The sequence below is a fragment of the Scyliorhinus canicula genome, chromosome 15, assembly GCF_902713615.1.
Source record: "Scyliorhinus canicula chromosome 15, sScyCan1.1, whole genome shotgun sequence".
Lineage (NCBI taxonomy): Eukaryota > Metazoa > Chordata > Chondrichthyes > Carcharhiniformes > Scyliorhinidae > Scyliorhinus > Scyliorhinus canicula.
In genome coordinates, this window is record NC_052160.1 from 141,258,743 (window position 1) to 141,281,782 (window position 23,040).

General features: G+C 47.3%; 1 long non-coding RNA gene across 1 annotated transcript; it reads left to right on the top strand.

The window, feature by feature from the left end:
* The first annotated feature begins 19,225 nt into the window (after positions 1–19,225).
* Positions 19,226–21,833, top strand: LOC119978756. The gene is made up of 2 exons (XR_005463564.1): positions 19,226–19,369; positions 21,544–21,833. It is a non-coding gene; the product is annotated as an uncharacterized LOC119978756 (long non-coding RNA).
* The last annotated feature ends 1,207 nt before the right edge of the window (positions 21,834–23,040 follow it).

Genomic DNA, 23,040 nt, shown 5'->3' on the forward strand with positions numbered 1-23,040 from the left:
TTTTAAATGTCAAAGAACACTACAAGCAAAAGCACAAATTAACGAAACCCCCTTAACATTTGACAGTGACTTGCCTCTTTTTTAAAAAAAAAAAGATGAATGGCTGCCATCTTTGGTAGAACCCTTCTACTGACTGTGGTATAGGTCAATGGGCTAGACAGCTGGCTTGTGATGCAGAACAAGGCGCGGGTTCAATTCCCGTACCAGCTTACCCGAACAAGTGTCGGGAGTGTGGTGACTAGGGGCGTTTCATACTTGTGACAATAAATGGTTGTTATTATTACTAATGATGTACTTAACTGTTGCCAAATGTAAGAATGATATGAGGTGACCCAACCAAACCAAGGCATGGGCTGGAGTAGAGACCTCCACCCAAGCAGAACTGGACGTAAAGTATCTCTGACATAGCTTTGAAGGAAGAGTAACTTGTAGATCAGGACATAGGAGTGTGGTTACCCATCTCCCAAGAACCTGTCCTAAACCCCAAAGAAGAATCCAGTCATCCTCGCCATGGTCAGATGAGCCCTGTGCATGGATCAGACTAAGTTGGCGCATGATGATGTTTTTTTTTCTTAAAAAATAAATTTAGAGTCGCAAGTTATTTCTCTTTTCCAATTAAGGGGCAATTTAGCATGGCCAATCCACCTAACCACATCTTTTGGTTGTGGGGTTGAAACCCACACACACATGGGGAGAATGTGCAAACTCCACATGGACAGTGACACAGGGCCGGGATTCGAACCCGACTCCTCAGTGACGCAGTCCCAGTGCTCACTGCGTCAAGAGGATGTGGATTTGACCATGTGAAGGGCCTCGCTTCAAACCTCCGAATGGGACCTAATTCACCCTCGAATTTTACCTTTATCTCTTTCAACTGAGCCAACGGCACTGATAGGATCTGGCCCTACAGGCACAAAATAATCCCCCATCAGACTTGGCCAAAGACCAAATTTTTCAACTGGGAGGAGGATGGTGCCAAGGGGAAAGAGGGAAAAGCCTTCCGTGAAAAATCAGGACTCTGAAAGTATCTGAACAGATTGGAACCAGGAAATTAAATGTCCGACAGCTCCTTAAAGCTGGCAAACCATCCCAGCACGAGCAGGTCTCCAAATCTCTCCAAACCTAAACATCAAGTCCAAACCCGCTGGCAAAAAAGTGATTATTCCAGATAGGGGCCAACAAACGCATGGAACTGAATTTAAACTACTGTCTGAGCTACTTCCAGATTCTCAGGGTGGAAACGACCAGCTTCAAAGAAAATCTTGCCGTAGAGAACAGCATCAAAGTGGTTACTAATGCACTAAGGCTTAGAAGCCCAGGAATTCTCCTCCTTTGGCGCCCCCCCCCCCCCCCCCCCCCCCCCCCCCGGACTATGGTTCGATTCATTACTCGAGTCCCTGTCTGCTGAGTTCTCCCCGTGCCTGCGTGGGTTTCCTATGGGTGCTCCGGTTTCCTTCCACAAATCCCGCAATGCGGGCTGTTAGGTGAATTGGGCATTCTAAATTCTCCCTCCGTGTACCCAAACAGGCGCCGGAGTGTGGCGACTGGGGGATTTTCACAGTAACTTCATTGCAGTGTTAATGGAAGCCTCCTTGTGGCACTAATAAAGATTATGATTATTTATGAAGCGAGGCCCAATTTTGGACCACCCGAATTGGTGAAATTGGGCAGCACGATAGCACACGTGGCTAGCACTGCGGCTTTACAGCACCAGGGTCCCAGGTTCGATTCCATGCTGGGTCACTGTGTGGAGTCTGCACGTTATCCCCATGTCTGCGTGGGTTTCCTCCGGATCCTCCCACAGTCCAAAGACGTGCAGGTTAGGTGGATTGGCCATGCTAAATTGCCCTTAGTGACCAAAAAAGGATAGATGGGGATAGGGTGGAAGTGAGGGCTTAAATGGGTTGGTGCAGACTCGATGGGCCAAATGGTGACCTTCTTTCACTCTGTGTTCTATGAAAAGGTAACATCTCCAGGTGGGCTCCCCTCCTCATGGTTGGGGCTTGGGGGGAGGGGGTGGGAAAAGGAGCCAAACCTCCCAATCCACCAAACTATCACATCCAAAGTGGATACTGGTCCGGACTATAAGGAAGGTCATCTCCTTTCCGATTTATCCCCCTGCACTTACTGGAAGCTCTCAGTGCTATGGCAAGTGGTTCTATTGCCAGAGCAAACAGGAGCGGAGACAATGGACATCTCTGCCTTGTGCCCCTAGTCAGCCAAAAGTAACCAGAATTCACAACATTCGTGCAAACACTAGAATTAGGGGCCCTACACAGTAAACAAATCCTGGATATAAACTTTTGTGCAAATCCAAACCTCACAAGAATCTCAGATTATCACCACTCTACTCATCAGCATTTAGGGAAACAGTGACCTCTGGATCAGGCACCGAAGAAGGGGGTGAGGCCAACATTTAATAGAGTATAGTGCCAACAATTTCTGACCCTTGACAAAACCTGTCTGGTCTTCCTGGGAGCCAGGGCTTCAACAGCAGCGCCAGTACTTTTGCAAGTAACTTTGCTTTTATATTTAAAAGTGAAATAGGTTGGTACGACCCAGTCTGTCGGGTCCTTGCCTTAAGGATCAAGGGGATAGAGGCCTGTACAAGTGAGAGGGCAACAAACCTCGGGACCAGGAGTTGCTAAACATCTATAATTGGAGTTGCTAATAGCTCCGCAAAGCTGTTGGGGTCAGGAGCTTTACCTGTCTGCATTAATGAAACTGGACGGACCACCAGGTGTCGACCCAAGACCTGGAACCACAACAGCAAACTGTCGACCCTGCAAAGTTCTCCTTACATCTCCTAACATCTGGGGGCTTGTGCAAAAGTTGGGAGAGCTGTCGTCACAGACTAGCCTGACATGTCATACTCAGCATCATACCTTACAGAAAATGTCCCAGGCACCGCTAGCACCATTCCTGTCTCACCAGCAAGACAGACCCAGCAGAGATGGTGGCACAGTGGTACACAGTTGGGAGGGAGATGTTCTGGAAACCTCAACATCGACTCTGGATCCCATGAAGTCTCATAGCTTCAGGTTAAACATGGGCAAGGAATCCTGCTGGTTACCACGTACTGGCCACCATCAGCTGATAAATCAACACTCTTCCATGTTGAACACTACTTGGAGGAAGCACCGAGAGTGACAATGGTGTAGAATATTCTCTGAGTGGGGGAGCACCACAGATCGAGCTGGCCGGCTCCTAAAGGACATAGCTGCTGGACTGGGAATGCAGCAGATGGTGAGGGAACTTACAAGAGGGAAAACCATACTTGACCTCATCCTCCCCAACCGGTCTGTTGCAGATGCATCTGTCCACGACAGTATCGGAAAAGTGAGCACCACACAGTCGTTGTGACAATGTCCAGTCTTCACATTGAGGATACCCTGCATTGTGTTGTGGGGCACTACCACCATGCTAAATGGGATAGATTTTGAATAGATCTAGCAGCTCAAAACTGGACGTAATAGAATTTACAGTGCAGAAGGAGGCCATTTGGCCCACTGAGTCTGCACTAGCCCTTGTAAAGAACATCCCGCCCAAGCCCACACCTCCACAGATCCTCGTAACCCCACCTAACCTTTTGTGGACACTAAGGGCAATTTATCAATCCACCAAACCTGCACCTCTTTGGGCTGTGGGAGGAAACCGGAGCCCCCCGGAGGAAACCTATGCAGACAGGGGGAGAATGTGCAGGCTCCACACAGACGGTGACCCAAGCCAGGAATCGAACCCGGGACCCTGGTGCTGTGAAGCAACTGTGCTAATCACTGTGCTACCGTGCTGCCCATGAGACACTCTGGGCCATCAGCAGTGGCAAAATGGTACTCGACCACAATCTGCAACCTCGTGGCCCGGCATATCCTCCATTCTCACCAAGTCAGGGCATCAACCCTGGTTCAATGAAGAGTGTGGGAGTGCATGACATGACATGAGCAACACCTGACATACCTAAAAATGAGGTGACAGCCTGGTGAAGCTACAACACAGGACTACTTATGTTCCAAACAGCGTAAGTGGCAATTAACACAAGGCTAAGGGATTCCACAATGAACACATCAAATCTAAGTCCTTCAGTCCTGCCACATTCAGTCATGAATGGCGGTGGACAATTAAGCAACTCACTGGAGGAGGAGCCGGCTCCACAGTCTGCATCCTCATTGATGGAGGAGCCCAGCACATCTGTGCAATAGACAAGGCTGAAGAATTCACAAAACCATCAGCCAGAAGTGCCGAGTGGATAATTCAGCTTGGTCTCCCAGCATCACAGATGTCAGTCTTCAGCCAATACGATTCACTCCGCGTGGTATCAAGAAATGGCTGAAGGCACTGGATAGTTCAAAGGCTATGGGCCCTGTAGTACGGTGGTTAGAACTGTTGCTTCACAACACCAGAGTCCCAGGTTCGATTCCTGCTTGGGTCACTGCCTACATATTCTGCCCGTATCTGCGTGGGTTTCCTCCCACAAGTCCCGAAAGACGTGCTTGTTTTGGGGAATTGGACATTCTCAATTCTCCCACTGTACCCGAACAGGCGCTGGAGTGTGGCGACCAGGGGATTTTCACAGCCACTTCATAGGAGTGCTGATGTTAGCCTACTTGTGACACTAATAAAGATTATTATTATTATTCCGGCAATAGTACTGAAGACATGAGGTTCAGAACTTGCCGCACCCCTATCCAGTCTCTTCTAGTACAGCTACAACACTGGCATCTACCTGGCAATGTGGAAAATTGCCCAGGTGTGTCCTTCACACAAGAAACAGGACAAATCCAACCCAGCCAATTACCGCCCTATCAGTCTACTCCATCATCAGCAAAGTTTTGGAAGGAGTCAGCAACAGTGCGATAAAGCAGCACTTACTCAACAATAACCTGCTCACGGATGCTCTGTTTGGGTTCCTCCAGGGTCACTCAACTCCTGACCTCAGTACAGCCTTGGATCAAACATGGACAAAAGAGCTGAATACCAGAGGTGAGGTGAGAATGACTGCCTTTGACATCAAAGCAGCATTTGACCGAGTATGGCATCAAGGAGCCCGAGCTAAACTGGAGTCAATGGGAATCAGGGGGAAAACTGCTGATTGGAGTCATACCTGGCACAAAGATTATTTTTTAAAATAAATCTAGATAATCCAATTAATGTTTTCCAATTAAGGGGCAATCCACCTACCCTGCGCATCTTTGGGTTGTGGGGTTGAAACCCATGCAAACATGGGGAGAATGTGTAAACTCCACAGGAACAGTGACTCAGAGCCGTGATCGAACCTGGAACCTTGGCGCTGTGAGGCAGCGGTGCTAACCACTGCACCACCGTGCTGCCATACCTGGCGCAAAGATGGCTGGTGGTGGTTGACGGTGAACTATCTCAACTCCAGGACATCACTGCAGGAGTTCCTCAGGATAGTGAGTGAGGCCCAACAATCTTCAGCTGCTTCATCAATGACCTTCCATCCTAAGGTCAGAAGTTGGGATGTTCGCAGATCACTGCACAATGTTCAGCACCATTCACGACTCCTCAGATAATTAAGTAGTCCATGTTCAAATGTAGCATGATCTGGACAATATCCAGGCTTGGGCTGACAAGTGCCAAATTACATTCGTGCCACACAAGTGCCAGGCAGTGACCATCTCCTACAAGAGAGGACCTAACCGTCATTCCATTACATTCAATGTCATTTCCATCGCTGAATCACTCACAATCAATATCCTGGGGGTTGCCATTGATCAGGAAATGAACTGGTTTGGCCATATTAATACTGTGGCTACCAGGAGAGGTCAAAGGCTGGGTATCCTTCGGCGAGTAACCCACCTCGTTACCCCCCAAAGCCTGTCCACCATCTACAAAGCACAAGCCAGCAGTGTAATGGAATACTTTCCACTTGACTGGATGATTGCAGCTCCAACAACATTCAAAAAGCTCTGCACTATCTAGGACAAAGCAGCCCCACTTGATTGCTCCCCCTTCCACAAACATTCAATCCCTCCACCACTGATGAGCAGTGGCAGCCGTGTGTACCATCTACATGATACACTGCAGGAACTCGCTGAGGTTCATTAGGCAGCACTTTCCAAACCCATAGTTACTACCATCTAGAAGGACAAGAGCAACAGATACCTGGGAACCCCACCACCTGGAGGTTCCACTTAAAGTCACTTGCTGTCTCCATTTGGAAATACATCACCTTTCATTCACTGTCACTGGGTCATACTCCTGGAACTTCCTTCCTAACAGCATAGTGGGCGTACCTACACCTCAGGAACTGCAGCGGTTGAAGAAGGCAAATCGCCACCATCTTCTGCAAGGCAACTAGAGATGGGCAATAAATACTGGCCGAACAAACTATGCCCATATCCTGTTAATGAGTGGGGGAAAAAAAGAACTCACTTTTAATTTAATATATTTAACAATGGCGGTGGGCATGTGTTCACAAAATCTCTTGTCCCCGAATAATGCCACATTCAAACTCTATGGTGGACGTTGGGAGGGACCTGACTAGTGGCAAATAAACAAAATGAGGCTCATGGTCTGAAATCATAATTGCCGATTAACCCGCCCCTCCACCAAAGGGAGGAGACATCTAACCAGCACAAAAAAGTTGATACACGAGTACTGGAGGAGGATTTGGTTTTCCCCCAGGGAGCTCAATGAAAGCTGAGGTATTAGCGAAGTGGAGATTCTATCCCAGTTTCATTGTATAAAGTACAATTGGAGTGTGATTTAGTGTCAGGTCGAGCCTTTATCGGCGCGGTTTGGAATTCCCAGTGGAAGGAGTAGACTTACTTTTGGGGAATGACTTGACAGGCGTGAAGGTTGTAGCTTCACCGATGATTACAGCGCGTCGGAGTGAAGTACCGCAGAGGGTTGATTCTCTTCAGTAAGTCAGGGTGCTGTCCTCTCAGGACTGCAAAGGCTTGAAACCAAAACCGAGCTGAGGGAAAGGTTTGATGTGAGACAGAATGTCTCAGGAAAGAAACATGCCTGAATGTGAACGCAGAAGGTCCCCACAGTGTAGGATGCAGCAGTCACAGCTGCTATCGTTGACCTTTCCAAACCACCCCCAAAACAACTGATAAGATCTAGTAAGGAAGGGCCTCCAGGAAGTGTCTCCAGCTACAGCTCCTGGAACCTTGGGTTTCGGAGCTGGAGCGGTGGCTGGGGACACTGGAGCATCCGTGAGGCGGAGAGTGTTGTGGACAGCACATATAGAGAGGTGATCACACCGCAGGCTCAGACTCCACAGGCAGGAAGGGGATGGGTGACCTCCAAGCAGAGCAAGACAGCTAGGCAGACAGTGTTGGAATCTCCTGTGCCCATTCCCCTGCAAAGCAGATATACCGCTTTGGATTCCATTGTGGGGAATGACCTCTCAGGGGAAAGCAGCAACGACCAAATTTGTTGCACCACGGTTGGTTCTGCTGCAGAGGGGAGGAGTAAGAAATGTGGGAACGCAATAGTTTTAGGGGATTTACTTGCAGGGGGAATAGATTGCCATTTCTGTGGGCACAAGAGAGACCTCTGGATGGTATGCTTTCTCTCTGGTGTGAGGGTCAAGGATGTCATGGAGCAGTTACAGGACATCCTGGAGGGGGAGAATGAATAGCCAGTGGTTGTATACTTTGGGACACCGACATAGGTTTAAAGAAAAAGGGATGAGGTCCTAAAAGCAGAATATAGGGAGTTAGTAAGAAAGTTGAGGAGTCGGACCTCAAAAGGTAGTGATCTCAAGATTGCTACCAGTTCCATGTGCTAATCAGAGTAGAAATAGCAGGATGTATCGGATGAATACGTGGCTGAACAGATAGTCTCAGGGGGAGGGTTTCAGATTCCTGGGACATTTGGACTAGTTCTGTTGGGGCCTCACGGTAGCATGGTGGTTAGCATCAATGCTTCACAGCTCCAGGGTCCCAGGTTCGATTCCCGGCTGGGTCACTGTCTGTGTGGAGTCTGCACGTCCTCCCCGTGTGTGCGTGGGTTTCCTCCGGGTGCTCCGGTTTCCTCCCACAGTCCAAAGATGTGCGGGTTAGGTGGATTGGCCATGCTAAGTTGCCCGTAGTGTGAGGTTAATGGGGGGGATTGTTGGGATACGGGTTACGTGGGTTTAAGTAGGGTGATCATTGCTCGGCACAACATCGAGGGCCGAAGGGCCTGTTCTGTGCTGTACTGTTCTATGTTCTATGGGGTAGTTGGGACCAGTACAAACTGGACAGGTTACACCTGGGCAGGACCGGGACTGATGTCTTTGCCAGAGTGGTTTGGGAGGTTTTAAACTAAAATGGCAGGAGTATTCTATTAGGAAAGGTTTAGGACAGGGGTGGGCAAACTTTTCCGTGCAAGGGCCGCATTCAGAAATTCACAATTTTAAAGGGCCGCATAGTATATTAATTAATAGTCCCGGTTGTAACCAATTAGCGTGCGGCATATACCTCAGCGCTTCCCCCGGCGGCATCCTGCCTTTAGCCCTCTTTTTCTCTACTTTTCAAAAATGGCACTTCACCCGGTTATGATTCTGGGCGCCTCATATAGAACATAGAACAGTACAGCACAGAACAGGCCCTTCGGCCCTCGATGTTGTGCCGAGCAATGATCACCCTAATCAAGTCAACGTATCCACCCTATTATCAGTAACCCAACAGCACCCCCCCCCATTAACCTTACAAAAAAAAATGTTAAAAAAAAATTAAATTTTTTTTTTTGATGACTTGATCTTGGTGGGCCGCATAATGACCTTTGGCGGGCCGTAGTTTGCTCACCCCTGGTTTAGAAGGATATGGGCCAAATGCAGGCAAATGGGGTTAGTTTAGATGGGCTTTTTGGTTGGCATAGACCAGTTTGGGACGAAGGGCCTGTCTCCGTGCTGTAGATTCTATGATTCTATGCAAGCAGTAAGCGGAGGAGGAAACAAGGTCAGAAACAAAAGACAGAAAGGGGAATAAAATAAGTGATAGGCAGAGAAACCAAGGGTCAGATTCAAACAGGACCACAGGGAAAAATATTGGGAGCGAGACAAGTAATGTTTAAAAGACAAGCTTAAAGCCTTTGTGTCTTAACAGGTGGAACATTCGCAATAAAGCGAATGAATTAATCACGCAAATAAATGAAATAATCGGGATTACGGAGACATGGCCGCAGGCTGACCAGAGATGGCAACTGAATACAGGTGTCTTCAGTATTTAGGAAGGGCAGACAAAAAGGAAAAGGTGATGGAGTGGCAGTGCTGTTAAAGAGGAAATTAACGCAACAGCGAGGAAGGATATTAGCTCCGACAATGTGGAAATTATGGGTAGAGCTGAGAAACAACAATGGGCAAACAACATTTGCGAGAGTTGTATACAGACCCCCAAACTGCAGTGGTAATGTTGAGAATGGCATTAAACAGGAAGTTAGAGGGGTCAGCATTGCTGCCTCAGGTCCAGGGTCCCGGGTTCAATTCCGGCCTTCGGTGACTGTGTGGAGTTTGTACTTTCTCCCCGTGTCTGCGTGGGTTTCCTCCGGGTGCTCCGGTTTCCTCCCACAGTCCAAAGATGTGCAGGTTAGGCAGATTGGCCATGCTAAATTGCCCCTTAGTGTCCAAAAGGTTAGATGGGTTACGGGGAAAGGGTGGGCTTAAGTAGGGCGCTCTTTCCAAGGGCCGGTGCAGACTCGATGGCCGAATGGCCTCCTCCTGCTCTGTAAATTCTACGAAATGTGATAAAGAAACATCTGCAATTAATTTTTCTTTTTAATACTCTTTATTGTCACAAGTAGGCTTACATTAACACTGCAATGAAGTTACTGTGAAAAGCCCCTAGTCGCCACATTCCGGCGCCTTTTCGGGTACACAGGGAGAATTCGGAATGTCCAAATTACCTAATAGCACGTCTTTTGACACTTGTGGGAAGAAACCGGAGCACCCGGAGGAAACCCACGCAATTATGGGTGATTTTAATCTGCATATAGATTTGGCAAATCAAATTAGCCACAATACTGTAGAGGAGGAATTCCTGGAATGTATAAGGAATGGTTTTCTGGACCAATACATTGAGGAACCAACCAGAGAACTGGCCATCCTAAACTGATACTGCGTACTGAGAATGGAATCATTGGCAATCTAGTTGTGCGAGACCCCTTGGGGATGAGCGACCATAATATGATAGAATTTTTCATCAAAATGGAGAATGAAGTAGTTGATTCTGAGACTACCACCCCGAATCTTAATAAAGGAAACGTCAATGATTTGAGGCATGAATTGGCTTTGATCGATTGAGGAATGTTATTTAAAGGGATGATGGGGGGTAGGCAATGGCAAACATTCAAGGAGCGCATGGAGGACCTACAGCAACTGTTCATTCCTGTCCGGCACAAAAGTAAAACGGGAAAGGAACCAGAGATAGTATTCGATCCAAGGAAGAAGCATACAAATTGGCCATGAAAAAAAAGCCTGAGTATTGGGAGCAGCTTAGTATTCAGCAAAGAAGAACCAAGGGATTGATGAAGAAGGGGAAAATAGAGTACACAGAACATAGAAAATACAGCACAGAACAGGCCCTTCGGCCCACGATGTTGTGCCGAACTTTTGTCCTAGATTAAGAACAAATCAATTCTACCGTAATCCATATACCTATCCAATAGCCGCTTGAAGATCCCTAATGTTTCCGACTCAACTACTTCCACAGGCAGTGCATTCCATACATAAGAACTAGGAGCAGGAGTAGGCCATCTGGCCCCTCGAGCCTGCTCCGCCATTCAATGAGATCATGGCTGATCTTTTGTGGACTCAGCTCCACTTTCTGGCCCGAACACCATAACCCTTAATCCCTTTATTCTTCAAAAAACTATCTATCTTTATCTTAAAAACAATAAGAACATACGAGAGTAAACTTGCAGGGAACACAAAAACTGACTGTAAAAGTTTCTGACGGTGCATGAAGAGAAGAAGATTGGTGAAGTCATGTCCCTCACACCCAGAAACAGGGGAATGTATATATAATAGGAGACAAAGAAATGGTTGAACAACTAAACACACACTTTGGTTCCATCTTCGCAAATGAGGACACAAATAAGATCCCAGGAATGTTGGGGAATGCAAGATTTAGTGAGAGGGAGGAATTGAAGGAGATCAATAGAAGTAAAGATATGGTGTTGGGGAAATTGATGCGATTGAAGGCTGATAAATTCCCAGGGCCTGAATCTGCATCCCAGATTACTAGGAAGCGTCTCGAGAAACAATGGATGTATTGGTGGTCATTCTCCAGGATTCTATAGACACTGGAACAGTTCCTGCAGATTGGAGGGTAGCTAATGTAACTTCACTGTTTAAAAATGGAGATAGAGAGAAAACAGGGAAATATAGACCAGTAAGTCTGACATCGGTCGTGGGGCAAATTCTAGAATCCATTCTCAGAGCATTTAGAAAATGTGCCCTAGAGGGAGTGCAGCGGAGATATACCAGGTATACCAGACTGATTCCTGGGATGGCAGGACTGACAAATGAGGAGAGACTGAATCGGGTAAGGATTGTATTTGCTGGAGTTCAGAAGAAAGAGGGGATCCTCACAGAAATCTATAAAATTCTAACAGGACTAGACAGAGTAGATGCAGGCAGGATGTTCCTGATGGTGGGTGTGTCCAGAACCAGGGGTCACAGTCTGAGGATACGGGGTAGATCGATTAGGACAGAGATGAGGAGAAATTCTTTCACCCAGAGAATGGTGAGCCTGTGGAATTCATTACCACGGGAAGTAGTTGAGGCCAAAACATTGTGGGCTAGATTCTCTGTAGCCCGACGCCGAAATAGTGATCAGCGATTGGGCGGAGAATGGATTCCAAAGCCGCAATTGCGGCCGGTGCAGTTTGACGCCAGTCCGCCATGCTCCACCCCCTCCAAACCTGCATCATCGTGACGTGCGGCGCGCGTCACGTTGGTGCGTCATTGCTCTGCCCCCGATGGGCTGAGTTCCCGACGGCGTGGGGGACATGTGGTTCCAGTGGTCGGGAACCCGGCATGCTGGCTGCGGACAGTGTACAGCACCACCATACGTGTCAGGATTCGTGCCACTGGCTGTGGGGGGGCTTCTGCTAGGACTGAGGGACTGGTGGGTGGCAACCAGGGGGTGGGTTGTGGGGTCGTGGTTGACGGGTTAGGGTTTGAGCATGGCTGGCACCATGTTTTACAATGCAGCCAGTGCAGGTCGCCAGCGCTGCTCATGTGCGGCCCGGGATCTGGCCATTCTCCAGCCGTTTTCGGCTCAATCCGCGGGAGCTTCACGCAGCGCCGGTGCTAGCCCCTCACCGGTACCAGAATTGGTGAGTTGTTCGCGACGATTTTCCTGTTGTGAACCTCCCATGGTTTCTCCGTTTGTGCTAGCACTTAGCCTCAGAAATGAGGAGAATCCAGCCCTGTGTGTTTTCAAGAAGCAGTTAGAGGTAGCAATTTAGGGTGAAGGGGATCTAAGGATATGGGGGGAAAGTGGGATTAGGCTGTTGAGTTGGATGATCAGCCATGATCATAATGAATGGCAGAGCAGGCTCGAAGGGCTGAATGGCCTCCTCCTGCCCCTATTTTCTATGTTTCTATCAAAGTGCAAATGAGGGTGCAAGAAGTCTCCCCAAGTCCAAAAGGAGATAATTCAGAGACTAACAAACTAACAAAATAGGACACTCCAGTGCTGAACACTGGAAGCTATTTCCCGTGGGTCTTGTAGGGCTCCACAATAGTCCCAAGGACGATACCCCAGTAGGTGGTGCATCAAGTCAGTCATGAACCTTTGCTGCAGAAGCCAGCCCCTCAGAGAGCATGCGCTCTGTGTCTGGGCGAACTTGACAAAGTCCCTGAGAGCTACTGGAGTTTGTCCTCCCAGAATCAGTGGCCCATAGTCTTCTCCGGATGCCAGCAAGCCCATTGATCTGCTCTGGGACATGGTCACTCAATTCTTGATGTTGGCAGGAATAGATATCCTACTCGGGAATGATTTGGCTGGCAGTAAGCTGGTCGCGTCCCCCCCTAACTTGATCAGCCAAACGAAGACAATAGTAAAGGACAAAGTACTGACTACCTGCTCTGAGGCAGAAACCACCCAGTTCCATGAGTGCTACTTCTTGCAAGTTGAGGCTGTGTAGACCCGTTGGGTGGCCTGCAAATGAGTGGACTATGTTCCACTGGATTGTATTGCCCCAGAATACTGTCAGGTAATTCTAAAAGTTGCCCATGCTATCGTGATGGTTGGACATATGGGGACCCGCAAATGTTTAGCCTGCATATGCAAGCACCTTTTATTTGCCTCATTTCCAGTCTAACATGGCGAGTATTACAATACCTGCCATATTTGCCAGAGTGCAGGGAACCCCTGACCCCAGTTAAACCAGACACCTTTCAAAGCCATTCCAGCATTTGGTGACCCATTTGTCCAAATGCTGATGGCCTCTGTGGGGGCAACTACCGAAAACCAAGACCGGCTTATCAATACCTCCTCACCGTATTGGAAATAGCCACCCGATTCCACGAAGCCCCTCCCCTTGGGTAAATCACAGCCAAGGTAGTGTTTGAAGGGCTAACTGAGCTCTTGATCTGATGCCACCTGCCAAGAGAGATCCAAAATGTTTCAGGAGGTTGTACGTAGTTTAGGAATAACCCAGCTAAAGTCCTCAGCATTTCACCCATCTGTCTCCTGAGGCAAACAATGAGTTTTGACCAGAAACATAGAAACTGATTGTTTGGCTGAAAGTGACTCATCAATGGGCAACACCATATGACCCATGTTCCGCTAGCCTTTGGAAAGTTTTAATATTGCATTCCTGGACTTCCAAGGCAGTCTGCAGTTAAACATTGAGCCTGCCAACATCAAAGCTAGACTCCAAGCTGACAACAAAGCTTGCCTCATGTCTAAACTTCCTTGTAGCCTGGCTTTCTGGGAGATTCCTGCCTTCACCTGTAGAGTGGACGAAATCTCTGAATACCAACTTCACCTTACTGCACCATTACCAACTTTAAAGGAATTCTGCAACTCCTACTTTTAGCTAGCTGAACCTGCCCAAACCATAACTCATAGAGAAGGAACCCTCACCGGACCCTGACATTTATGTGAATTAAAACAAAAAAACCCTAAAGATATGGATATTAAGTTATTCCTAGTTGCAAAACAGTTTTGTTTCCCATCTCCTTGTGTGCAAGTATATGTAGTTGCGATGATCATCCCCCAAGCTTAAACGCATAAATGAACAATGCTTCTACCCTAAAAGAGAATTTGCTGAGAGTCATTTTAAAATTGACTTCGAAGGGTTTGGGGATGCCACAACCTATTAAAAAAATTAAAACACCTCTGTTTACAGATAGCCGACGAGAAAAATAAAGCTCAGTTTGACTCTCTCCCCTGTCCATAACATTGTAGCTAAATTTCTAATGTCCAAAGTTTTAAATAAAAGCACACCTCAATGAGAATGTGTCTCATTCTGATCTACAGAATCATAGAATCCCTACAGTGCCGAAGGAGATCATTCAGCCCATCGAGTCTGGACCCACCCTTCGAAAGACCACCCTACCTAGGCCCAATCCCCCACCGTGTTCCTGCAAACCCACCCAAAGGGACAATTTATCATGACCAATGCACCTAACCTGCACATCTTTGGACTGGGGGAGGAAACCGGAGAACCCGGCGGAACCCCACGCAGACACGGGGAGAACGTGCAGACTCCACATAGACGTGGGGAGACTATACAAACTCCACACAAACAGTCCCCTGAGGTCGGAATCGAACCCCATGTCCTGTGTTGGGTGGAGCCTCCGAAGAGCGAAAGGTCAGCAAAAAGTGTGCTGGTCAACTTGGTCCACATCTGCATGCCAATCTAAGTGGCACCTATCTTGACTGATCCTTGTGTAGAATGGCAAATCAGCAAAAAAATATTCTTTCCAACTAACAGGCATGGAAGTTGCTGCGGGCACTCAGTTATACTGTGCCATACTTCCCTGGAATTGAATGTTCCATTCTGGCCGATTTCTCGCCTCGCTTTCTCTGGTCAATTTCAGGAAGTACAGAAATCATTCGGATGACATCTTGAAGTGAAAAACGTGTCTGTTGCTACAATTGACCGATTTGTCATGTGGTTCTTCAGCTCAGCATGCTGGAATGAAACCGGCAGTTAGCAAGTTGGAGCGAGCTTCCTACATAGTAAACTTCATCAGATCTAACCCCCACCCAACAGTTTCCAACTACACATGCTCCGCGAGCCCTCTTTCCAAAGTCCTTCTAATTCTGAACCTATAGATTGTATTACAGTTTCAACTGTTGTCAAAATAGTTACATGAGCATTATTAGCAGAGTTATACTTTGGTGTTTAGGATATATGCACCTGTATATCGAAGCTGCATCAAACTAGGCTTCTCGCATAGTCAATCTCGTTTTTTCATGACCTGTTTGCAGCCTTTGGCATGGTAGATTATACCATCTTCCTCCAACGTCTTGCCACTGGTGCCCAACTGGGTGAAACAGTTCCCACCTCTTCCAGTTTTATCAATCTAATCGTTGCCAGCGTATCATTTAGAATGGCTTCTCATCCTGCTCCTGAGCTGTACCTCTTAATTTCCTTCCTACTCCACACCCCTTCTTATTTACTATCTACATGCTCTCAGCAACATCATCTGAAAGCACGATGTTAGTTTTCGGACAACATCCAGCTCTAAGTTATCATCGCCTCTTTTGACTCCCCGACTGACGTCCATTTATCAGGCTCCTTATCCAACATCCAAGACTAGAGCAGATATTTTCTCCAATTAAATATTGCGAAGATGGAACCCATTATTTATTTCTTTTTTTATAAATTTAGAGTAGCCAATTATTTTTCTTTTCCAATTAAGGGGCAGGGTAGTGTGGCCAATCCACTTATCCAGCACATCTTTGGGTTGTGGGGGTGAAACCCACGCAGACACGGGGAGACTCCATACGGACAGTGACCCAGAGCCAGGATTCAAATCTGGGTCCTCAGCACCGCAGGGAAGCCATTATTCTTGGTCTCTGCTCCGAATTCTGCTCCCTATCTATTGATTCCACCCCACTCCCTGGCAACAGTCTTAAGATTAAGTGAGCGCAACCGTAAGCGTTATATTTGACTCCGAGATGAGCTTCTATCCACATAGCTGTGCCATCACTAAACTCTCTAATTTGACCTCTGTAACATAGCCTGATTTTTAAATTAAAAAAAAAAAAATCTTTATTGTCACAAGTAGGCTTACATCAACGCTGCAATGAAGTTACTGTGAAAAGCTCCTGGTCGCCACATTCCGGCACCTGTTCGGGTACACAGGGAGAATTCAGAATGCCCAATTCACCTAACAGCACGTCTTTCGGGATTTGTGGGAGGAAACCGGAGAACCCGGAGGAAACCCACGCAGGCACGGGGAGAACGTGCAGATTCCACACAGACAACAATAATAATAATAGCTTATTGTCACAAGTAGGCTTCAATTAAATTACTATGAAAAGCCCCAAGTCGCCACATGCCCGCGCCTGCTCGGGGAGGCCGGTACGGGAATTGATCCAAGCCGGGAATCGATCCTGGAATCATGGAGTTGTGAAGCAACAGTGCTAACCACTGACGTCCCACCGGTCTGAGCTCATCTGCTGCTGAACCCTTTTACACTTGACTGTTCCAACACACTCCTGCTAGTGTCCTACATTCTACCCTCTGGAAAGTTGAGGTAGCCCAAAATACCGTGCAACAAATCTTGTTCACGTATCACCCTGTGCAAAGTTTTGATTTAAAAACACTCGCCCTCATTTTCAAATCCCTCCATGAACTTGCTTCTCCCCATCTCTGATCTCCTTCAGTCGCACAACCCACAGGGGATCTGCTTTAAACTCATCCTGGTCCCTTGAACATCCCCGATTGTAATCGTCTCACCCTTGGCACCACTGCTTTCAGCTGCCTCAGCCCCCAGCTCTGGAACTCTCTCCGGGCCAGGCCACGCTACCTCCTTTCAGACACTCTGTAAAACCTACCTTTTTGACCAAGCTTTTAGTCATTTGGCCTAATATCTCACGAGGCGGAGAAATGTAATTTCTCCGTTTCCTTGGAGTGTTATATTACCTTACAGGTGCTATATAAATAGGTGTTGACACTTGGCTACGGCTAAGCGTACTTGAAAATAAAGCTCAACACTTCAAAATTAATTCTAAATTGAACAGCAATGTGATAGCGTGTACGTAATCAGTGTTGAAATTAGAATAGGATGGTAGAATCATGTGGTACAGAAGGAGGTGATTTGTGCCTGCAGTGTCCCTCAGGTGGAGCTACCCAAGAGGTTCCATTGCCCCGAGCCCTGTAGATTGTTCCATTTCAAGTAGGTATTGAATTTCCTTTTGAAGGTTAGTATTAAATTTGCTTCTCATGTCCTTTCAAATCATAATCTCCTTGCTGGAGAAAAAACTTTCTCCTCATCTTTCCTTGGACACTTTTGTCTATTATGTTAATTCCGTGTCCTCTGGTTACCTACTCTCCTGCCACTGGAAACCCTGGGCGGGATCCTCTCAGCCCACGCCGGAGAATCGCGTGACATTGCCCTGACGCCGGTCCGCTGATTCTCCAGTGAGTGGAGAATCGACGCCGGCGCGGCGCCGGTCGGGGGCAGCTCTACGCCCCCCCCCCCCCCCACGATTCTCTGCCCAGGATGGGCCGAGCGGCTGCCCAAAAAAGCCCGAGTCCCGCCGGCTACGTTCACATTTGGTCTTACCCGGCGGGACCTCTGCATCCATCCTGTGTCTGGGGCGGCCTGTGGGGCTGGGGGGGGGACCTCCACCGTGGCCCGGCCCGCGATTGTGGCCTACCGATCGGTGGGTCGGCCTCTCGTGATGGGGGCCTCTTTTGCTCTGCGCCAGTCCCTGTAGCCCTACGCTATGTTGCGTCGGGGCCAGCACGGAGAAGGAGGCTACCACGCATGCGCGCATTCGCGCCGGTCACAGCGCGCATGCGCAGACCCGTGGCACCCATTTGACACCGGTATCGGCAGCTGGAGTGGCGTTGGTTCGCTCCAGTGCCGTGCTGTCCTCCTGTAGGGCAGAGGATCGCTACGCACAGCGGGCTGATGACGCTGTTGTTAAACCCTCCAGTTTTTACGACAGCGTCAACACTCTGCCTTCAGATGGGAGAATCCCGCCCACTCCCTTTCTCCTCATTTACTTTATCAAAACTCCTCACGAATTTAAATACTTCTCCTAAATCCCCTTTAGATTTCTCTAATCTTCAGCTACTCTATCTCATCACTTAATCAAAGGTCCTGATCCCTCGTGTTATTCTGGCCAAAAAAGTGGATGCCAGCTGCAGAAATCTATATTCAAAACTCCAACTCTTCTGTATCCATGCTCTTCATTTCCATCTATATCAGCTGAGCCTGGCCGATGTTGTGGCTTCAGTATTGTTCGCCAGAATGGAAAGCGAGGAAACTGGCAGCTGCTTATGCCACAGGCTTGTGCAGCAAAAATGTTTCAAAAGATGCACAGATGACAGAAATAAACTACACCCAAATTTCCCTGCCATAAATGATGACGTGTCTATAAACAACAAATAGGCAGAGACAAACCTACTGGTTCAAGTGTTTGAGAATGATCGCACGCTATCTTGCTCTTCAAATTAATTTCCATCTTCAGAGATTTCTGTTGCACCAAAAAACAACAAGGTCCCATTAGAGCAAATTGCATTCCATTTTCTCAGGAGACATTTCAACAATTCACCCTGTGGTGAAGGTTCATGAAAAGGGTGCAACATCTGCTCCCTTAACTGCCTTTGCTGCGAGGGAGCTGCAGACAATGTTGTAAAATTGATCTTGTGCCTGCAGGGACATAAAATAAATGATAGACAACGTATTATAGAGAATGAGAAATGTTTGGCAGCAAATTTAAGGGGGCAATTGAATCCTGGGGCCTGCTTTGTGTTGTAAATTGTTCTGACTGTTCTCTCAGTTTATCAGAATGAATTTCTGTCTTGTACCTCACTGCTAGATAGTTTTTCATTCTTTCCAGCATGTGAGCAAGATGACGATGAAGAATTTATAGTGCAAAGGAGGCCATTCAGCCCATCGAGTCTGCACCGGCCCTTGGAAAGAACACCTTACCTATGCCCACACCTCCACCCTATCCCTGTAACCCAATAACCCCACCTAAACTTTTTTGGACACGAAGGGACAATTTAGCATGACCAATCCACCTAACCTGCACATCTTTGGATTGCTGGAGGAAACCGGAGCACCCGGCGGAAACCCACGCAGACACTGGGTGAACGTGCAGACTCCGCACAGCCAGTGACCCAAGCCGGAAATGGAACCTGGGACCCTGCAGCGGTGAAGCAACTGTGCTAACCACTGTGCTACCGTGGTGCCCATAGTACAGAACACAAACAGGTGAAAATGTACTAAAGAATAGTTTTGCTATGATAGTGATCCATCATGCTTAAATTGGACCGTGGTTGAATCCAAATAAAGTGCCTTGGGTGTCCTTGTTCAGAGTGGATAGGGAGGATTGAAGGATAGCCATTGTGGTACCTATATTCAAGAAGGGAGGAAGGGATGAACCAGGAAACTACAGGCAGTCAATCTAACCTCAATGGTGGGGAAACTATTGGAAGCAATTCTGAGGAACAGAATTAATCTGCATTTGGAGAGGCCGGGATTAATCGAGAACAGTCAGCATGGTTTTGTTAAGGGGAGGTCATGTCTGACCAACCTGATTGAATTTTTCAAAGACGTGACCAGGTGTGTAGGTGAGGGAAATGCATTTGACATAGTCTACTTAGACTTCAGCAAGGCTTTTGATAAGGTCCCACATTGGAGATTGATTAGAGCCCGTGGGATCCAAAGAAATTTAGCAACTTGGATCCCGAATTGGCTGAGTGTCAGGAAGCAGAGGGTGATGGTCGAGGGGTGTTTTTCTGACAGGAAGCTTGTGTCCAGTGGGGTCCCGCAGGGATCCGCAGGGATCAGTGATGGGGCCCTTGCTGTTTGTGGTTTATATAAATTATTTAGATGTGAATATAGGAGGGTTGATCAGTATGTTTGTGGATGATATGCAAATTGGTGGGGTGGTAAATAGTGAGGAGGATAGCCTTTGATTACAGGAGGATATAGACGGGCTGGTCAGATGGGCTGATCAGTGGCAATTGGAATTCAATCTGGATAAGTGAGAGGTGATGCAGTTGGGAAGGACAAACAAGGCAAGGGATTACATGATAAATGCGGGACCCTGGGAAGCCCCGAGGATCAGAGGGACCTTGGTGTGCATGTACACCCGTCCCTTAAGGTAGCAGAGCAGGTGGATACAGTGGTAAGAAGGCAAATGTTCTTACCTTTATTAGCCAAGGCATAGAGTTTAAGAGCAGAGAGGTTATGCTGGAACTGTATAAAATGTTGGTTAGGCCACAGCTAGATTATTGTGCGCAGTTCTGGAATCCACATTATAGGAGGGATGTGATAGCACTGGAAAGGGAGCAGAGGAGATTTACCAGGATGTTGCCTGGGCCGGAGAGTTTTAGTTATGATTAGAGATTGGATAGACTGGGGTTGTTTTCCTTGGAGCAGAGGAAACGGAGGGTGGACATGATTGAGATGTATAAAACTCTGAGGGGCACAGATAGAGTAGACAGGAAGAAACATTTTCCCTTGGTGGAGGGATCAATGACCGGGGGACACAGATTTAAGATAAGGAGTAGGTTTAAAAAACCTTTTTACCCCAAAGATGGTGGGAGTTTGGAAGCCGCTGTCTGAAAGGGCCTTTTCTGTGCTGTATGTCTCTCTGACTCTAAACTGTCGGAAAATGAACAAGAACGAGAGGGCACAGATTTAAAGTGATTCGCAAAAGAAGCAAATGTGATGTGACAAAAATCTCACAAGAGTTGTCAGGACTGGAATACGTTGTCTGGAAGTGTGGTGGAGGTAGGTTTGATCGAGGCATTCAAGATGGCATTAGCTGATTTATTTGAATAGAAGCAATGCGCAGAGGTACCGGGAAAAGGCAGGGGAATGGCACGGAGCCATAAAGCTCAGTTGGAGAGCCGGAGCAGACACAAGGGGCCAAATGGCCTCTTTTTACACCATGACAATTGTGATTCACCCTCCCTAGGCTTCTCACTTCTTTAGCTTTTTACACACCTTCTACTTTCTTTACCAATGTTTCTGCCCACTGTAGGATAAGGGGTTAATTCTAACTGTGATATGCTAACGAGACAGTATACATTGTTACAGGTAGTGATGCCAATGTGTCATGATTGTGTTCTCTCTTGCACTTTGTGACCAGATGTAAGGTGGCACAGTGGACCAGTGGTTATCACTGCTGCTTCACGGTGCCGAGGATTTAATCTGGGTCACTGTCCGTGTGATGTTTGCACATTCTCCCCATGGCTGTGGGGATCTCACCCCTAAAACCCCAAAAATGATGCGCAGGGTAGTTGGTTGGCCACGCTAAATTACCTCTTAATTGGAAAAAAAATAATTGGGTGCTCTAAAATTTTTACAAAAAGTGAGAGGATGTAAAGACGGTAAGAGATGGTCCACTAAAGTCAATGTTTTCCTTTCCTCAGCAGACTCTGCAAGTATTCTGTAGCACGACGGGACCAAGAATATTATATGATGGCAACGAGTGAAAGAACAAATATGGGAAAAGTCTCTGCTATTATCTGAAAGCTTTGAACAGGTTACAGGTCTCAAGCAGAAGCATTGGCTGAATTGGCGCCATCGATTTGCCAGATATCGCAGCACATTGGGCCTTGATGCGATGGAGGGCAGTGAGCGGGTCAGTATGTTATACATGGTGGGTGGTGTAGAACCCAATGTTTGCTGAATGCAACCATTCATTATAGAGAGAAAAAAAAAATAATTGAACACTGTGATCTTGAACCAGAGCGGTCACTCTGAAGCAGGAAAGCCTGTAACTGACTTGCCATGGAAAGTCGAGAACATCACCCTAAAAACCTCAGAGCTGAATTCACACAGCTGCTGAGGTGACTAGCAAAGCTGAAGGCAGCTTACCACATCATTGTACGTCCTGAAACAAAGCCAGTGTTGTCTGTTAACAACAGAAACGTTCCTCATTCACTCTTGCCAAAGGTAAAGAAGGAATTTGACTCTGTGTTGAAATGGGGGGGGGGGGGGGCGGTCCCAGTGCCAAAATCAAAAGTATCCATCAGAAATTGCATTGATGCACAAAGAAGTTGAACGCAAAGTTCATCCAATGTCATCTGTGGATGAGTTTAGTTAAATTGAGAAAGAGTTCAACCTTCACGAAGTTAGAAACAAATAGTGTTTTTTGGCAACTACTTGATGAAGTTTGTTTCAACAGATTCCCCTTCGGCATCCCATCAGTGCAAGAAATCTTCCAGGATACTTGGCATTGTCTTCTGCAAGAACTGGATGGAGTCGCATGTCACATGGATGATGCCCTGATTACTGAATCCACTCAAACAGAACATGACACTCGAGTGTGAACTGTTGCTCCAACATCCAGAAAGCTGGACTTGCACAAGACATGCAAATTCTTGTTGCAGACCGTCAAACTCCTTGGGCATACTGTGGGATCTTCCGTGGATCAAGACCAATCAAAGAGTTTCCAGTTCCTCGCAATGCGACTTAGCTCCAGAGAATCATAGGCTTGGTAAGCCAAGTCAGAAAGCTTTTATCCAATCTAGTTGCCGTCAATGAGCCACTAAATCATCTATTGCAACAGGACAATACCTGGTGCTGGGAGGCAGCACCTCGGAGCTTTGAGAAAATCGAAGAGATGCTGATATCACCTGTTATTTTTAGCTCACTATGACCCTGAACTAGCTTATATCATTGCTGCAGATACACCTTCTACAGGACTGGGAGCTGCACTCTTTCAGGTACAGATGGACGGGAAGTGTAGACCAGTTTACTACACATCAACTGCTTTACTACACATCCCATGCACTGGCTGAGACTAAACAGAGATATGCAGCGATAGAGAAACAATAACTGCTACATGGGCTTGTGAGAAGTGTGAAGATCATGTACTTGGTCTCCACTGCAACATAGAGCCAGACCACAAACCCAAAGAACCTTTG